The 8,731-nt window shown below is 32.5% G+C and overlaps 1 pseudogene; it reads right to left on the bottom strand.

The window, feature by feature from the left end:
• Positions 1–1,823: 1,823 nt before the first annotated feature.
• LOC149194704 (17.9 kDa class II heat shock protein pseudogene) lies at positions 1,824–7,655 on the bottom strand (annotated as a pseudogene).
• Positions 7,656–8,731: the final 1,076 nt, after the last annotated feature.

Genomic DNA, 8,731 nt, shown 5'->3' with positions numbered 1-8,731 from the left:
AAAAACTAGTATAAGATATGTTAAAAAAAAATATATTGATTCATATATATATTGTGGAGATTTTATATAAAGATATATGAAATTTATATAAAATATAAATAGTATTATAAATAAATAACACATATTTATTTTGAATTGAATTAATTAAATGTTTAGAAGGATTAAATCTTTTAATTTTTATTTTATTTTTAATTTTTTTATTAAAAATGAAAAAATTGTTCGATATATGATAAAAATTGTGTAGTTAAAATAAATTTATGCTAATTATTAAAATATTTTAATATATATAATGAATGAAAATATAAAATGACTAATTATGTAATAAGCATCTTAATGCCTTGGGTTGATGGCAATTACCTGTCCGGAGGGGTTGATGGTACTTGTTTGCTTGGATTTAATGCCTTGGGTTGATGGAAGTTACCTGCACGAAGGGGTTGATGGTACTTGTCCTCTCCTTAGAGATAAATTATCTCAATAAGGGAAAAGAGTTGGCCAAGATGGTGAAGAGGGTAAAAAACCTGAGGCAACTCTGTTGATTTGGAGCCTGTTGGAGGAGGCCCAAAATTCCTCATAGACGGGACGCTGTTAGAGGAATAGGCAGGATGCTGCCAAGAGGAATCCTATATTGAACCCTATGTGGTCATTGGAATTCTTGAGCTGGTTGGCTAATGGAATTCCATGTTAGACCTGGTAAGGTCTCTATCAAAGAAACTGTCTGGATGTGAAAATGACTCGATTTGGTTGTGGAAACCAGTTCCCATGGGTTGGGAATTCTTTAGCCTATGGTGGTTCTCATAGCAAAAGAAATTAACTAATCAATTATATGTTATGTTAAAAATGAATTTCATATATATTTGGAAAAAAATGTCATGCACATTTAGCAAGAAATGAGCTTAGTGCTCCATAAGGAGTTATTGGAAATTTTAATTCCTTTATTGTATTATTAATCTTGTTAACGTCTTAGTAGGGGCTAAGACAATTTTTTTTTACTTGATGCAGTGGTTCACTGTTTTGATGATTAGAGAGCTAGGTGCTCTTTTGGTACTTTTAGAAGTACTTTGTGGATGTCTTTAGTGAGAATTAATACAGTGTGCATGTGGAGTAGTGATTTATCATTTTGATGATTAGTGTTAGTGCTCTTTAAGTACTTGTAAGAGTACTGTGATTTAAATATCATCTAACATTGCACAATTGATTGATAGTTAAAAGTAATTCATTTGACTCAGAATATTATGACTACTGCGATTGGATTTGTTAGTCATACATTACAGGTTACTTACCATGGAGGGTTGATGGGTTGTTCAATCACTATTAAAATGCTTACGTGAAAGTGCTTATGATTTTCAAGAGCAATTGGTAAGTAATGGTTTTGTTTTTGAATTTGAATAAGGGCCAAGTGATGGCAATTAGAACTTGCATATGTTTGTAGTTATAAATGCTTATAACTATTGATTTTCTTATGTTATAGCATTACTATTTTTGTTTATTGTCATTTCTTGGAATAAAATTTTTGATTTTAAAGAGGAAGGATCACTTTTTTTTCCGTTTAGATGGTTATATCATGAGTAAAATCTAAAGTTCCAACTAGAGATGAACATAGAGGATGGTGTTCTTGTTAAGGGGGGGAGTATGTAATATCCCTATCGTAAATAACTCTGTGTGAAAGTAATTTTAAAATTACGAATTAGTTATTAAACTGATTCTTGATTCTTGTGAAACTGAATGAGAAACGAATGGATAGCAGACAGGAGCTCTGCCTGCCGTCTCCAATCTTCCATGCTCTTCTTTAACCTCCCTTGCCATTTGGCAGACTCCAAAAAAAGTCAGGTCGCACAGCTATATAAGTATATAGCTTCCCCAGAGTTACAGAAAGCCAATCTTGATATAACTTGTATCATATCTGCTCTGTTATTCATATTGGCAGAGTAGCTCTTCGCTGCAGCCGAACTATCACCACCATTATGTTCCGTGTTCAAATCTCTAGGCCGTCGTTCAATCATGTCGGCCACACTCAGAAAGCGCTGCCGAGAGCCGGAGGCTCTGCCAGACTCCTCTGACGTCCGGGAGTCCAAACGCTCTTTCAATGGCATTTGTGAAGAAACGGATCTGTTTCGGCATTTGCCACTGTTAGACAAAACCGTAGCAGAAAATCAAGAACTTATTGTTTCAGGCTGCATTGCCTTCACTGTTGGATGCTCAATCCCATGAAAAGATAAGTAACTTGCTCGCTTTCTTGAAGAAAAATATATGTATGTTTTATTTGGGTATCTTCTTGAAGGATTTCTTACCAAATATAGATAATATATGCATAATAGTATGCAAAGAAGAATGTGAAAAATGAGTGGACTTAAAAGCTAAGAAAATATGTAGTTTTTCTTATAAAGAAAATATGTAGTTCCTCTTAGAAAGACTACATGTGAGTCTTGTGTGTGAAATGCTGGGTCACTTGTCATTTTCTTGGAATAAAATCCTTGCTAAATAGCCAAAATATCTTCTTGAGAAAAGATGGTGAGGCATATAAACTTCCTGAGGACATAGTGTGAAAAGTGGCCAAGTTTTCTTGAATTAAAATATGTATTTTTATTTAATAAAAGTTTCTTGAAAAGGGATATATGCTAATTGCATTGTGATACTAGCTAATTTCTAAGTTTCTTGTGAAATAATTATGCATTACATGCATGATAGAATTAGCTAATGATGTGCTTCTAGGCACATAGATATTCATTTCTATAGTTTTCTTTTTAGAAAAGTGTGCATACTTCATGTATGAAAATGATGGCTTTTACGAGAAATCTCTTGAAAAACAAAAATAGAGGTTCTTTCCTTCAAAGACACATAAGAATAGTGTACATACAAGAACAAGATTCCATACTTCTTTCATGAAAAGATTATGTGCATTGAAGTAAAAGTAATTGTGTTAGGAAAAATACATGTTACATGCAAAAAAGGGTAGCTATTGTGATATTGGAAATATGATTTTGTGTGTACCTGGAGAAAGTATTATGTTAACTTTCTTGAAGATAATAATCGATGTTAGCTTTCTTGAAAATATTAATCTCTTGAAAAGATTGTCTTGCTAGATGAGTTGGGTCGACTTCTTGATTGTAGTGCATAAAAGGTTAAGTTAACCATGTTATTGTTTCTTGATTTTTATGCATAAAGATGGGTATCTATAATAATTTCTTGAAAGGGTAGCATGAGAAACCTACATATAGGAAGATAGAGAAATGAGGTCATAATGACTTACTTTTAAGAAAGAAGTAAGTAATTGTTTACATGAAATGATGGTAGAATTCTAGAGAAGGGAATATGTTTTGCATACATTAAAGAAGGGCTAATAAGATAAGCTATTGGATGCACAAAGAATGGTCATTGTGTTATAGAGATATGTTCTTTGTATGTTAGAGAAACTATGTTGAGTTCTTGAAAAATAACTATGTGAAAAGAACACATGTGCATAAGCATAGAAACAACAGTTTATTACATGTAAGAAGATATAATGACTATGTTATATATTTTAGTATTACTAATGGGTTAGATCTCTTAAAGAGAAATATGCATTAGTATGAATAAACATTGTGGAAGTAAAACAAGTATTTACTTGAATATATGTACTAGTTAATTAGTATGTCATGCTTGCTCATGCACATAAGTAGATGTTAAAGATCACTTTTAGAGGTTGATTATTGATTGATTAATATTGCATCTAATCTTTTTGCCAAAGCTTGTTGGCGACAACAAAGACAAGAAACGATGATGCTTTGTGCCAAAGAAAAGTGATGTTTAACATTGTGGTAGGTAAAGAATTAATGGTCCATGCAGATGAGTACGAGTTGCGAGATCGTACATTGATAGAACAATCATGCCACAAGGATGTAGCAAGTGGCGATATGTAGGTAAAGGGTTTCATGGAAAATGTAATAGCCTTAGCTAGTTTTATGACACTTTAATGATATTTCATTGTAATATTTTATAGCAATGGATAAGGGATGGAATCCCTTATAATCCATTGAGTGAGGGGTGAAAACCTTCACGAGTGTTTAATAATAAGATTAAACGTTTGCTGGTTTTCACCCTACGGGGTTTCCAGGGTATATCATTGTTCCATGGTGTGATTTCCTTTTGTATCAGTTTGATGATGTTGAATCCTTGATGATGAGGAATCTTTATTTGATGTGATAATCATAATGACCAAGTATGTGATTAATTAATATGGTTAAGGAAATCATGAAATGGATGCAAGGTTCATGAGACAGTTTATTTTAATATACTACAATAGTGGTTACATGTGAGGTTACTGGGGTACGTTACAAATCTTTATTTTGGAATAGAGTTTATATAATTTTAATTTAATTATAAATAATTATTAGGTAGATTGTATGTATTTAATCTCCATAGAATATTTTACAATATTCTTCATAGTATACACAAATCAAAGCTGCAACTTATTTTCAAAGTAGTTATGTCTTTTTTGGTATTTTAATTAAAATCATTGATTAAAATCAAAATACCATATGAACAAGTGTCATATGAAATGAGTTATGGTTTTTTGGCCCTATGGTATTGATGAGTCATGGAATTGTAACAAAAGTTATTTATATATTTAAAATCCACATAGTAAAGTGGGGTGAGTTAAGAATCTTTTTACATTTTTAAAAATGTATATATGTTTAACTTATATACTAAATTTTTATCATTAATAATAACAATAATATTAATAAATTAGTTATTTTTAATTTTAGCGACTAAGACTTATACACAAGTGTTTTAATACATATTATAGATTGATGTGTATCAACATTTACCAACTATTTAAAATTTACTCTACTAATATGTAATATTTTTTTTAAAGTAAATTATAAAAATAGTTTGTATATTTAATTTCTAATAAAAAATAATTGTTATTAAACTTTGATTTTTTTTTTTATATTTATTTATTTATTTATTTTTCTAAATTATAAAAACCCTTAATTGAAAGTTCAATTTAAATTTATGTTAATTTAAAAGTTTTTACCCAATTTTTTTACGTTAACAAAAAGGCGTTGCTCGTAAATTCAAGGCTCCATGCACATCCAAGCCCTTTGTTATTTGATTTTATCGCTCCCAATTATTTGACTTTTTTTTTTTTAGGAAGAAAAATGCAGGATATTATATTATCACATAAAAATATATGTAACGTACCCCGGTAACCTCACATGTAAAAGCACATAATTAGAATTTTTTTTACACAAATGCCCACAAGTAATTATCCAAAATCACTACTCCACATTCCTCATTAACCATTAGATATAATGTTCATTAGTACATAAAGTAAATTGCAATAGAGGACAGTAAGTTGCATAACCATTGACAACCACTGTTGTAGTATATTAACATAAATTGTCTTATGAACCTTGCATCCATTTCATGATTCCCTTAACCATATTCTTTAATCACATACTTGACATTATGATTATCACATCAAATAAGGAATCAACATCATCAAGGATTCAACACCATCAATCTGACACAATAAGCAATCACATCATTGAACACCGATATACCCTGGAAACCTCGTAGGGTGAAAACCAACAAACGTTTAATTTTATTATTAAATGCTTGTGAGGTTTTTCACCCCTCACTCAATGGCTTATAAGGGATTCCATCCCTTATCCATTGTTATGAAATATTACAATGAAATATCATTAAAATGTCACATAACTAGCTAAAATATATTATATTTTCCATGAAACCCTTTACTTACATATCACCACTCTCTACATCCTTGTGGCATGATTGTTCTATCAATGTACAATCCCGCAACTCGTACTCATGAGCATGGACCGTTAGTTCTTTACCTACCACAATGTTAAACATCATTTTTCTTTGACACAAACTGCCATCGTTTCCTATCATTGTTGTCATCAACAAGCTTTGGAAACAAGATTAGATACAATATTAATCAATCAATAATCAGTCTCTAAAAGTGATCTTTTAACATCTACTCCTGTGCATGAGTTGTAAATATAATATCACAACATGCTTCTTCTAACAACATTGTGCACGAATAATTAACAAGCTTGGCATAATAATTAACTAGTACATATATTCAAGTAAATACTTGTTTTACTTTCCACAATTCTTATTCACAATAATGCATATTTCTCTTAAAAAGATCTAACCCAATAGTTCTCAAATCCTTGTTTCTCTTTAAAATATATAACACAATAGTTATATCTCCATACATGTAATAAAATATTGCTTCTATGCTTTTGCATATGTGTTCTTTTCACATAGTTATTTTTCAAGAACCCAACATAGTTTCTCTATCATTTATGTACAAAGTTATTATGCATTTGTTTCCATGAAAGTATCACAACGAAGTCCTCATGCATTTGTTTTCAACAAAGTATCATAATCAACTTTTCTTTTGCACATAAGAACTAAGATAATAATAACAGTAAACATTTATGCATTAAACCATGCAAATAAATCAAACTACCCAATATGCAATAAGCAAATCCTTTACCTTTTTACTCACCAAAACATGTAACTTTTGTAAACTCTTGCAAAGGGTTTAACACCATTAACTTATCTTTCATGCATAAAAAGATATATTCTTTCCAAGAAGGTTCCTATGACTTATCTCTATCTATGCATATGTTATTATATTTTCTCATAACTAAGTGTTGTTTTTCAATATAACTCTCTACCCATGAGAATATTTCACAAATTACCCTCTTTAATCTATATTCACTTCTAGGAAAACGACTACGAAATCCCTTTTTAAGAAAAGAGAATTCAATCTATATTTTCTTACATAAACACATATGCATGTTATATAGAGACAATAAATGTTACTTATCTTTTAATGTTGCAAATATATATAATAACCATCTTTTCCTATATATAGTAATAACAATCTTTAGCTACATGTAGTAATATATTTTCTCTACCAAGAATATATATATATATATATATATATATATATATATATACATGCGGTAATATATTTTCTTTACCAAGAAAACATATAAAATAATCAATCTTTAATTGCATGCATTAATGTATTTTCTTTACCATGAAAACATATAAAATAATCAATCTTTAACTGCATGCATTAATGTATTTTCTTTACCAAGAAAACATATAAAATAATCAATCTTTACATGCAAAACGCAACAACATGATATTTTCCAACAATCCAAAAAACAACTTATTCTTCTCTATAAAGAATACAATTACTTATCTGTTAGTGTAATATATTTGGATAATCTCTTGAAGACCAGAGAAAAAATACCGTGCCTTTCAATAGTCTTAGGTTTCTTCGGCTCTGGTGGAGGAAGCTTGGGAACCGTAACAGTCAACACTCGATCCTGACAGGCAGCAGAAATGGCCTCTACATTGCAGTCAGCAGGCAAAGTGAATTTTCTCATGAATTTCCCCACCTTACGCTCCATGCAAATGTACTTCACCTCTGCTTCTTCCTCCTTTTCGTTCCTCTTTTGCTTGCCAGAGTTTGGGTATCCTTTAACATCCAGAGGAGTGGAAGCCATGGCCTTCGTGTCATGCACATAAGAGCGGGTTGGAGCGTTGAGGAGCTTTTCTAGCTCGTCCGGCATGCCAAGCAGCTACTGCACAGTGCTCAACAAAGGATCCATTGCCATTCTTCAAATATCTAGCCCGGATTTTGACGAAAAATATCGGTTGAACAGATGCTTCCCAAGAATGATTACAAATTTCCCTTTGGAACTCCCTAAGGAGGGCAGAGTGATGGCGGGGTTGCAGGCGTTAGAGACAATCTCACTAATCTGCCAGCAAGTTCTTCTATGTCTTGATCAACTTCTCTTTCTGCCCCTTCTTTAGTATCAGTCATTAACTGATAGTCTCATTATCCCTCTGAATTTCAAATTGGCAAAACAGTGGCTTTATCTGTATCGGCAGTAATTCTCAAAGAATTATGCCAACACACTATCGGAGGTCTTATAAGAAGGGTTATACCCCCAACACTATCGGCGATCGCTTTGCAAATGGAGGACTTACACAATATAATCTATCGGGCAGTAATTCTAAAGAATTACTTTAACACACACACAGTCGCGCTTTTATATTTCCCCTTTTTCCTTATATCGGCGCTCACTATCCCTTTGGTATATCGGCGGATTATATGGAGCAATGCTCGATATGCCATGGACCCGATGTCCTTATTCTACCGTCTCTATATTGAATTCGGGTCCGATATGTATCGCGATCGCTAAAGCAAAGCTTGCGGACCTGATATTTTATATGCAGTCTTTAATAACTTCGCTGGGTCCAGTTATCGGCGATCGCCACAATTGACAGCCCTTCCACCTCCGAATTGACGGACCCGACGACCCCTTTCTGAGCCGTTCTATAGGAATTTCGGGTCCAGCCTTTTCGGCGATTTCCGTCGGCGGTTGTTAACACAATGGACCTTACGGACCCGCCGAAACCATTTAACTGTGATATATTATATTTCGGCTCCGGATTTCGGAGCTCTCCAACTTAACTGTGCCGAGGGTTCCTTTCGGACCCAAAAAGATTATAAACCAAACTCTATAACAAATCAGCTCCGGGATATCGGAGCTTTCGCAATGTTAAGGCCTCTCTCCCTTCCGACGCGATATTTGGTTCGGACCCGATGGGTTATGAACCAATATAAATAGTTTTTGACGTCCGCTACAGTGCCGCTTAATGTATGAATTTTAAAGTAAACTGAAATATTTGCGAA

Source organism: Pinus tabuliformis, chromosome 2_2 (assembly GCF_031772625.1).
Source record: "Pinus tabuliformis cultivar Carrire ecotype Pingquan chromosome 2_2, CPIR1, whole genome shotgun sequence".
Taxonomy (NCBI): Eukaryota; Viridiplantae; Streptophyta; class Pinopsida; order Pinales; family Pinaceae; genus Pinus; species Pinus tabuliformis.
The sequence above is the reverse complement of the archived record's forward strand: the minus strand, read 5'-3'. Positions and strand labels throughout refer to the sequence as shown.